Source organism: Chiloscyllium plagiosum, chromosome 21 (genome assembly GCF_004010195.1).
Source record: "Chiloscyllium plagiosum isolate BGI_BamShark_2017 chromosome 21, ASM401019v2, whole genome shotgun sequence".
Taxonomy (NCBI): domain Eukaryota; kingdom Metazoa; phylum Chordata; class Chondrichthyes; order Orectolobiformes; family Hemiscylliidae; genus Chiloscyllium; species Chiloscyllium plagiosum.
In genome coordinates, this window is record NC_057730.1 from 49717492 (window position 1) to 49727326 (window position 9835).

The 9835-nt window shown below is 42.9% G+C and overlaps 1 protein-coding gene across 4 annotated transcripts in view; it reads left to right on the forward strand.

The window, feature by feature from the left end:
• Nucleotides 1-9835, forward strand: part of LOC122560851 (Golgi apparatus membrane protein TVP23 homolog A-like) — a 58626-nt gene that overhangs the window by 8997 nt on the left and 39794 nt on the right. The window lies entirely within an intron of this gene.

Sequence of the window (9835 nt, forward strand, 5' to 3'; positions counted from 1 at the left end):
CAGCTATTTTTAATGGACTATTTATTTTCAATACAAGTGTGATTGTAGAATGACAGAAAAATGAACATCACCCCTCACCATCTGATGTAATTTAGCACCTTGGAATTTCCCACATTTGTTTAAAACTAACAAAATGTGGATGATCTTGATCTTTGCCGTAATGGTCTTTTAAATGGTTATGGAACATAGAACAGTACTGCACAGTACCTTTGTGCCAATCTTTTATCCGACTCTCAGATCAAACTAAGCTACATACCCTTCATTTTACTATCATCCGTATGCCTATCCAAGAGTTGCTTAAAAACCGCTAATGTAGCTGACTCTACTACCACTGCTGGCAGTGCATTCTATGCACCCATCACTCTCTGTGTAAACAACCTACCTCTGACATCTCCCTAAACCTTCCTCCAATCACCTTAAAATTATGCCTCTTCATGAGAGCCATTTCTGTCCTCGGAAAAAAAGTGCTGACTATCCATTCTGCCTATGCCTCTCATCACCTTGTACACCTCTATCAAGTCACCTCTCATACTTCTTTGCTCCAATGAGAAAAGTCTGAGCTCCCTCGACCTTTCTTCATAAGACATGCCCTTCAGTCCAGGCAGCATCCTAGTAAATCTCCTCTGCACCCTGTCGAAAGCTTCCACTTCCTTCTATACTGAGGTGACCAGAACTGAACACAATATTCGAACTGTAGTTTAACCAGGGCTTTATAGAGCTGCAACATAACCTTCTAGCTCTTAAACTCTATCCCCCTGCTAATGAGAGCAAACACATTATATGCCTTCTTAACAACCCTATCAACTTGGATGGAAACTTTGAGGGGTCTGTGGATGTGGACCCCAAGATTCCTCGGTTGATCCACACTGCCACGAATCCTGCCTTTAACTCTGTAATCTGCATTCAAATTTGACCTTCAAAAATGAATCACTTCACACTTTTCCAGGTTGAACTCCATCTTAGCCCAGCTCTGCATCTTGTCAATGTCCCATGGCAACCTACAACAGCCCTCCACACTATCCACAACTCCACCAACCTTTGTGTCATTGGCAAACCTACCACCCCACCTTTCACTTCATCATCCAAGTTATTTATAAAAATCACAAAGAGCAAAGGTCCCAGAACAGATCCCTGCGGAACAGTACTGCCAACGAGCTCCAGTCTGAATACTTTCCATCTACTACCACACTTGTCTTCTATGAGCCAGCCAAGTCTGGATCCAGACAGCCAAATTTCCTGTATTCCATGCCTCCTTACTTTCTGAATAAGCCCACCATGGGGAACCTCATCAAACGCTTTGCTAAAATCCATTTACACCACGTCCACTGCTCTCCCTTCATCAATGTGTTTTGTCACATCCTCAAATAATTCAATAAGGCTTGTGAGGCATGACCTGCTCCTCACAAAACCATGCTGGATATCTCTAATCAAACTATCCTTTTCCAAATAATAATAAATCCTGTCTCTCAGAATCCTCTCCAGTAATTTGCCCAATATAATAGAAGAGAAAGTGAGGTCTGCAGATGCTGGAGATCAGAGATGGAAATGTGTTGCTGGAAAAGCGCAGCAGGTCAGGCAGCATCTAGGGAACAGGAGAATCGACGTTTCGGGCATTAGCCCTTCTTCAGGAATTCCTGAAGAAGGGCTAATGCCCGAAACGTCGATTCTCCTGTTCCCTAGATGCTGCCTGACCTGCTGCGCTTTTCCAGCAACACATTTCCAATATAATAGAGTGCTTATCAATATAATTAGCGTGTTTTAGAGACTTAACAATCAAGGACTTGGGAGTCTGCATCTGTCCCATTATAAAAATAAGTTATTTCATATTTCTATTCCTTGGAAAGACTTGAGACTAACTGGTATGTGAATGTACACCTGTGGTGTCACATTTATGGCTGTGCTACAGTTAGGCATCGAGCACCAATGTGTCAAATGAGGAGAGCTGAATGAAATATACATGGTGAAGCTGTAGTGTTTTGAGGGTAAAGGTGTATTTATTATGAACTTGTGAGGCCTAGAGAGGTAATATATAGTGCACATACGTTCTTGCGTTCAATGGATAAGAATTGTTCTCTGGTCACTTCTTTATCTTACTATGTCAAACACTCTTGTGAATGAGTGACTTCCTTCCAGTCCACCATCGATATTACTCATTAGCTAGCTTCTAAAGGAGTTGCACAAAGCTGACTTTCCATTGAAACCTTTGCCAATTTGCTCTCTCTCTCCATTAAGATTGTGAACAGGAACTCAGCAGAAAGAGGAGTAAACTATTACATTTTTACCCACTGCTACTGTACATTGCTTTTGTAAAGAGCTGTAAAACTCTGCCTTGTGAAAGTACTCACCTTCCCCTCGATGTGGAATGGTGAACAAGAAATGAGGCGTGAGGAAATTAAATTCATAGACGTTTTATCATACAGCCATGCAATAATTAGCAATACATTTATGTTGTGGCATTGCAACTTAGCTGTGGCACCTTTGGTTTTAATAATCAACTATGTAAATTGGCCTGGGAACTGGTGCAGCAACGTTTTATTTTCAGTGCCAACTTCCGCAATGCAGTGAGTGGCATATGTGGAAATAAACCCGAAAGCTGCTTAATACAGCATGGATGACAACTTGGAACATAATGCTGCTTGGCTGCTCCATTATGTCTGTGAATGCTGCAATGTAATTTGGAGAACTAAATATTAATTTCTAAGAAGGAAAAAGATGTAATAAGTTGACATTGAAAAACAAGGTGGCTGGTCATCAAGCTGGTTTTAATCTTACTAAATCTCATACAGAAGCATTATATAAAATGCTGAAGTAACATTATTTACGTTGGCTAATGGTTTATGATTCCACTTCTTTAAAAATGCTCAGAATATCCATATGCACTATCTGTTTCTGCATTTTGTGAAATTGCGATAACCATCGTATAACAGTAGAAATTCCCCCTTTTGCTTGCACAGATGGCACAGAAACATAACATTCCGACCAACATTTTTAAGCTGGTGTTTTTGGTCTGCATGAGCCTCTTACAACCTTGCATCCTCTTGCTTTATCACTATTACCTGCTATTTTGTTTCTCTTATGTACTTATCCAGTTTTTCATTAAATGCACCTCTGCTATTAACCGCAAACATGCCATGTTTTATTGAGTTGTACACTCTTACTATCCCCAGAGTAAAGAAATTTCTCCTCAATTCCTTTATTGAACTTATTAATAACTATATTGTATTTATTGATTTAAATATTAGGTTCCCCTATCAGTGGAAGCATCTCCATGTCCACTCTATTGAACCCATTTATGGATTTAAAGACTTAAATTAGGTCATTTCAGCCTTTCTTCTGTGGAGGAAAGAGCCTCAGCCTGTTTAGTTTATACTAAGTTGCACTCTGTCAGTTCTTGTGTCATTTTTTGTATATCGTGTTTAGATATTCTCCTTTGTTCCCATGACCTTTTGTAATATGGAGACCAGAACTATATGTACTAAGTGTGGTCTAACCACAGTTCTACACCTGTTTAATATAATTTTCAAACTCTTATCTTCTAGAAATGAAATACCAGAAGAAAAGTTGCATTCTTTCAGTTCTTGTGTCATCTTTTGTATATCTTATTTATGTCCTCTCCATTGTTTCCTTGATCTTTTGTAATATGGAGACCAGAACTATACTCACTAAGTCTGGCCTAACCACAATTCTACACCTGTTTAACATAACTTTCAAATTCTTATCCTTTAGGAATGCAATCTCAGAAGAAAGGTTAATTGTGTAGTGCTGCTTCAGACAGTACTACAGAGAGTAGATGATTTGACAGGTGGAGACAAAGCTCTTAGCCACTAGCTGTGTGACTAACACCTGTTTCTTTAATTATATAAATGAAGAAATCCACTAGGGCCCACAGGTAGCACACATCTCTCAGGAATTGGTGCTTGAAGTGGTACTTTGCAATCAAGATTGTCCTTTGCAGTGCTTTATTTGCACTCTCTCTGACTTTACTAACCTACATTGCTATTTGTAATGATTTCTGAATCTGTACCCTGAATCACTTTGCACCTCTATTGCAATTAGATTCTTATTTTTCATTCAAAGTTGTGCCATTTCACATTAGTTTTCCATCTATATGTCCACTCTGAGTTTTTTAAATGTTGCCTTGTTGTGGCCTTCCTCTCAGAATTAATGTAAGCCAGATTTAACTCTTGCAACACTTGCAAAAGCATAATTTAGTCACTGATGCCCAGTTTGGGTTCTGCCAAGACCACTTGGCTCTTGACTTCATTATAACCTTGGTCCAAACATGGACAAAAGAGCTGAGTGCCAAACGTGAGGTCAGACTGACTGACCTTGACATCAAAGAAGCATTTGACTAAGTGTGGCATCAAGGATCCTTAGCAGAACTGGAGTCAATAAAAAATAGAACAGAAAGCTTTTCTCTGTTAGAGTTATACCTAACACAAAGGAAAATAGTTTTGTTGGTGGCGAATCATTCCAGCCCCAGGACAGTACTGTAGAAATACTTCAGGATGGGTCCTCGGCTCAACCATCTTCAGTTGCTTCATCGATGACATCTCCATCAAAATAAGAATGTATGCTGACAGTACAACGTTCAGTACCATTGACTAGGCTTATGTGGACAGGAAATCTAAGCATCTCCCCTTGAGTTTCAATGGCATTATGATTGCTGAATCTCCCTCTATTGAACATCCTGGAGGTTACCATTAACCAGAAACTGAACTGAATTAGCCATATTAATACTGTGGCTATGAGAACAGATCAGGGGCTAGGAATCCTGCATAACTTCTCTCCTGATTCCTCAAAGTGTCTCCACTTTCTACAAATTGCAAGTTAAGAGTGTGATGAAATGCTGTCTACTTGCCTGAATGAACAAAGCATGCAACAACAATCAAGAGGTTTGACATCATCCAGGACAAAGCTACCAATTTGATTTACGCCTCACCCATCATATTACCATTCATTTCCTTCACCGCCAGCACACAATGGCAGCAGTGTTCCAAAGCTCCTTCAACAGCTCCTTCCAAACCCACAATCTCTACCACCTAAAAGGGCAAGGGTCTGGGTCAAAATTCTGCAACTCCCTTCCAAACAGTACTGTAATTGTCCCTGCACCCCAAGGACTACAGTTGTTCAAGAAGGAAGCTCACCACACCTTCTGAAGAATAAAGGACGGTCAACACCCAGCAACAACCCACTATCTATGTACAAGTACAATTAATCATTTGTGAATTTTTTATTAGATTACTTACAGTGTGGAAATAGGCCCTTCGGCCCAACAAGTCCATACTGACCCTCCGAAGAGCAACCCACGTGGACCCATTCCCCTAACACTATGGGCAATTTAGCATGGCCAATTCACCTAACCTGCACATTTTGGACTGTGGGAGGAAACTGGAGCACCCGGAGGAAACCCACGCAGACACTGGGAGAATGTGCAAACTCCACACAGACAGTTCCCTGAGACAGGAATTGAACCCGGGTCTCTGGCGCTGTGAGGCAGCAGTGCTAGCCACCGTGCCACCCACAAAGTTGCATGTTAGTTTGCACAAATTAGCTCCAACAAGAATGAATTCACTGACTCCTGACAAAGGGCAGGACGTGACCAGAAACAGAAGTTGCTGGAGAAGTTCAGCAGGTCTGGCAGCATCTGTGAAGAGAAATCAAAGTTAACATTTGGGTCCGGTGACCTTTTCTCAGAACGGATGGTAGCTAGGAAAATGTTGGTTTATATGCAGAAGATGGAGTGGGGAGGGGGTAAGGAGTAAATGTTAAGTAGGAATAGAGCCCAAAAAGTGGGAAGAACAGTTGGATAGACAAAGGAATCGATAACGATCTGACTGGGAGGGTGAATGTTAGTGGCAGGGGGCGAGGTCATGGGGTAATTCAGGCCCTAAAATTATTGAACTTGATAGAGTCAAGAGGGCTTCAGGGTCCCCAAGCGGAAAACAAGGTGGTGTTCTTCCAGTTTGTACTGAGCTTCGCTGGAGCACTGCAGCAAGCCTGAGACAGAGATGTTAGCCAGAGAACAGGGTGGTCTGTTAAAACAGCAGGTAACTGAAAGCTCAGTCTTATTTGCAGGCAGAATGTAGATGTGGTCACCCAGTCTGTGAAATGGTCGCCCAGTCTATGCTTCATTTACCCAATGTAGAGACCACATTGTGAGCAGCAAATGCAGTAGACTAGATTGTGAGAAGTGCAGGCAAAGTGCTGCTTCACCTAGAAGGTATGTTTGGGCCCTTGGATACCAAAGAAGTAGGTAAATGGGCAGGTGTGTTTGCTTCTGATTCCCAAGCCCAAATCATTTATGTCACCAGCAAACAACAGTAATCCAAACACCTCATCCCACCTTCTAACAAGTAATTTTTGTTACAATTACATTTTTGCTGGTTATTTTATTATTTTGATGTATTCTACTTTTAAATGAATGGAACAAATGAAACTTGAAACTAATATCAAGTTGCTTGCTATCCTTTCCAGAGTTTTTCTTTAAAAAATGAAAAACTTGGACTGAACCCAGAAGTAAAATTAATTTCTGTGAGTAGCTAAATGATTTAGAGTGGAGTAATTATTTGCCAAATAATCAACCATAGAAGGCTGGTGGTTTTGTCCAGTTCAGGTGGTAGATTAGCTCAGTGGTAACTCAGGGAAATAAATATTGATGTTTTCAAAACAGTTCACATTACAAAAGAGGAAGTGTTGAAAGTCTTAGAAAACATAAAGGTAGATAAATCTCCTGGGCCTGATCCTAGGACGTTGTGGGAAGTTAGGGAGGAAATTGTAGAGACCAGCAGAAATATTTGTATCATTTATAAACATGAGTGAAGCGCCAGGGTATAATATTGTGCCGTTGTTTAAGGAAGGTTGTAAGGAGAAGCTTAGGGACTAAAGACCTGTGAGTCTGACGTTGGTGGTGGGTACGTTGCTGGAGATGATTCTGAAAGGTAGTATTTACATGCATTTAGAGAGGTAGGATTGACTAAAAAGAGTCGAGAGGTGCGAAGGAGGAGCGAAGAACTTCTGGGAAGGTGAGTCTAATGGTTTAAAAACCTTAGTGCAGGCGTCGGGGCCTCCATTTGCCGAGAGGTGTGAGGGAGGAGCAAAGGACTTCTGGGGAGTTTTTAAGTGGGTGAGATCCTGCAGAATGTGGCAGGTGAGAGACATTTCACATGTTTCTGTCGACTACATCTGCAGGAAGTGCACCCAACTCCAGCTCCTCGAAAACTGAGTTAGGGATCTGGAGCTGAAGCTGGATGAACAATGGATCATCCGGGAGGCTGAGGGGGAAATTGAGAGGATGTACAGGGAGGTGATCACTCCCCAGACACAGGATAAGGATAGCTGGGTTACTGTCAGGGGGAGGAAAGGGAACCGACGGTCAGAGCAGGGATCCTCTGTGGCCATTCCCCTCAACAATAAATATACCATTTTGGATACTGCTAGTGGGGACAGCCTACCGGGGAAAGCCATAGTTGTCAGATCTCTGGCACTGAGCCTGGTACTGTGGCTCAGAAGGGAAGGGGGATGGAATAGAAAAGCGCTAGTGGTAGGGGACTCGATAGTTAGACGGATTGACAGGAGATTTTGTGGTCAGGAGCGGGACTCCCGGAAGGTAAGTTGCCTCCCTGGTGCCAGGGTTCAGAATGTCGCTGATCAGGTTTACAAGAGTCTGAAGGGGGAGGGGGAGCAGCCAGAAATCGTGGTACATATTGGCACCAATGATATAGCCAGGAAAGGGATTGAGGATCTGAAGAGTGACTACAGAGAGTTAGGATGGAAGCTGAAGAGCAGGATGAGTAGAGTAGTGATCTCGGGTTTGCTACCGGTGCCACGAGATGGTGAGATGAGGAACAGTCAGTGAATGCAACTTAACACGTTGCTGCGAGGCTGATGCAGGAAGGAGGGTTTCAGATACCTTGACCATTGGGATATCTTCTGGAGAAGGTGGGATCTGTACATGAAGGACGGGTTGCACCTAAACTGGAGGGGTACAAATGTCCTGGGTGGGAGATTTGCTCATGCGATTCGGGAGAATTTAAACTAGTTTGGCAGGGGGGGCGGGGGGAATCGGAGCCACATTTCTGAGAGGGGGTCAGTTGCAGACAGGACAGTGACAGGATATATTGAATCTATCAGGAAGGTTTCTCGTGTGATGAAACAAAGGGATCAGTTAAAGTGTGTCTGCTTTAATGCAAGGAGTGTCCGGAATAAGAGTGGTAAACTTAGTACTTGGGGCTACGGTGTTGTGGCCATAACGGAGACGTGGGTTTCACAGGGTCAGGGATGGTTGCTTGATGTTCCAGGATTTAGAACGTTTAAAAAGAACAGGGAGGGTGGAAAATGAGGAGGAGGTGTAGCATTGCTAATCAGAGAGTGTATCACAGCTACAGAAACGAAAGTTGTTGAGGAAGGTTTGTCTACTGAGTCTACTGGGTGGAAGTTAGGAACAGAAAGGGAACAGCCACCACATTGGGGGTTTACTACTGACCACCTAGTAGCAGTAGAGAGATTGAAGATCTATCGGCGGGCAGATTCTGGAAAAATGCAAAAGTAGCAGGGTTGTTGTTATGGGTGATTTCAACTTTCCCCATATCAACTGGAACCTCCTAAGTGCAGATGGTTTGGATGGAGCCATTTTTGTCAGGTGTGTTCAGGAGGGTTTCCTTACTCAGTGTGTAGACAGACTGACGAGGAGAGAGGCCATTTTGGATTTGGTGCTCAGCAACGAGCCAGGACAGGTGTCATATCTCGCGGTGGGAGAGCACTTTGGTGAAAGTGATCACAACTGCCTCACATTCAGCATAGTCTTGGAGTGTGAAAGGTGTAGTTACTGAGGGAAGATATTTAATTGGGGAAAAGGATGCTATCAGACAGGAGTTGGGAAGTACAGACCGGCATCAATTGTTCCTCAGAAAGGGCACAACAGACATGTGGAGATTATTTAAGGAGCAGTTGTTGCAAGTGTTGCACAAATTTGTTCCTCTGAGACAGGTAAGAAGGGGTAAGATTAAGGAACCTTGGATGACGAGAATAGAGGAGCTTCTCGTCAAAAGGAAGAAGGCAGCTTACGTAAGGTGGAGAAAGCAAGAATCCAGCACAGCTTTAAAGGATTACAGACTTGCTAGAAAGGAGCTCAGAAATGGACTGAGGAGAGCCAGGAGGGGGCACGAAAAAGGTTTGGCAAGAAGTATTAGGGAGAACCCAAAGGCGTTTTACTCATACGTGAGGAATAAGAGAATGATCAGGGAGAAGGTAGGGCTGATCAGGGATAACGGAGGGAACTTGTGCCTGGAGTCTGAGCAGATAGGGGAAGCCCTAAATGAGTTGTTTGCTTATGTTTTCACCAAGGAAGGGGAACTTGTTGTGAATGAAAACTTAGAGGAGCTAGGATACAGTTTTGACCAGGTCAAGATTGGTGAAGATGATGTGCTAGAAATTTTGGAAAACATTAAGATTGATAAGTCCCCAGGGCCAGACCAGATTTATCCTAGGCTGCTCTGGGAAGCGAGAAAGGTTGCTGAGCCGCTGGCGAGGATCTTTGCCTCCTCACTCTCCACTGGAGTCGTACCGGAGGATTGGAAGGAAGTGAATGTTGTTTCACTTTTCAAGAAGGGTAATAGGGAAATCCCTGGCAATTACAGACCAGTCAGTCTCACATCTGTGGTCAGCAAAGTTGTGGAAAGAATTCTGAGGGATAGGATTTATGACTATTTGGCAAAGCATAGTGTGATTAAAGGCAGTCAGCATGGCTTTGTGAGGGGCAGGTCATGCCTCACAAATCTTATTGAGTTCTTTGAAGAGGTGTCAAGACAGGTTGATGACGGTCGAGCAGTGGATG